Source organism: Octodon degus, unplaced genomic scaffold (genome assembly GCF_000260255.1).
Source record: "Octodon degus isolate 3935 unplaced genomic scaffold, OctDeg1.0 scaffold00072, whole genome shotgun sequence".
NCBI lineage: Eukaryota > Metazoa > Chordata > Mammalia > Rodentia > Octodontidae > Octodon > Octodon degus.
The window spans coordinates 110,010-110,795 of NW_004524648.1; positions in this window are offsets into that span (position 1 = coordinate 110,010).

A 786-nucleotide genomic window follows, 5' to 3' on the forward strand; every position below is an offset into this window, starting at 1 on the left:
ACCAGTGAATGTCCATTTTGTATCTGTGTATTCAAAATGGTTGGGGTAGATATATAGTTGCATTGTCTTAATGACTGGAATGATTTGTTCTAATGGTGTTTGTAAATAGGATCACAAGTCCACTTCTTGTACAGCAGTTAACCACTATGAAGAATATATGTAGTGTATTATTTGTTGAAACTGTACTTCCAATTTTATTTGAAACTGTCTCATTGCTATCTGTTTATCAATAAAACTTTGAAGAAAAAAAAAGAAAGAAAAGAAAGGAATAAACACATATTACAAAACTAGAAAATGATTATCTGATCAACAGCTGACTTCTCATGAGAAATCATGGAAGTCGAAGGACAGTGGCATAACATCTTAACCATACTTTTAAATATACTATCAAATAGAATTTTATATCCAGTGAAAATATCCTACAAGATTGACCACAAATAAAGGTATTTCCAGATCAAGGAAAACTAAGAGAATTTGTCATTTGTTGCTACCAAACCTTCACCACAAACAATTCTGCAAAATTCTTCAGAAAAATAATATCAAATGGAAAACTTGATTCCTCTTACAATTCTAGGGGAAGACAAAAAATGCAACAAAAAGGACATAAGATGTCAAAAAGAAATACTTAAGATATAGAAAGATGTTCAACATCACTAATCAGCAAAGAAATATAAACTAAAACTATAACATAGCTAACACTGAATTTCTCTTTACCCCTTACTAGCACATTTCTTATTTCTTCAGTAAAAAAATGTCCTCTGGACCTTCCTCAGGAACTTAATCAAT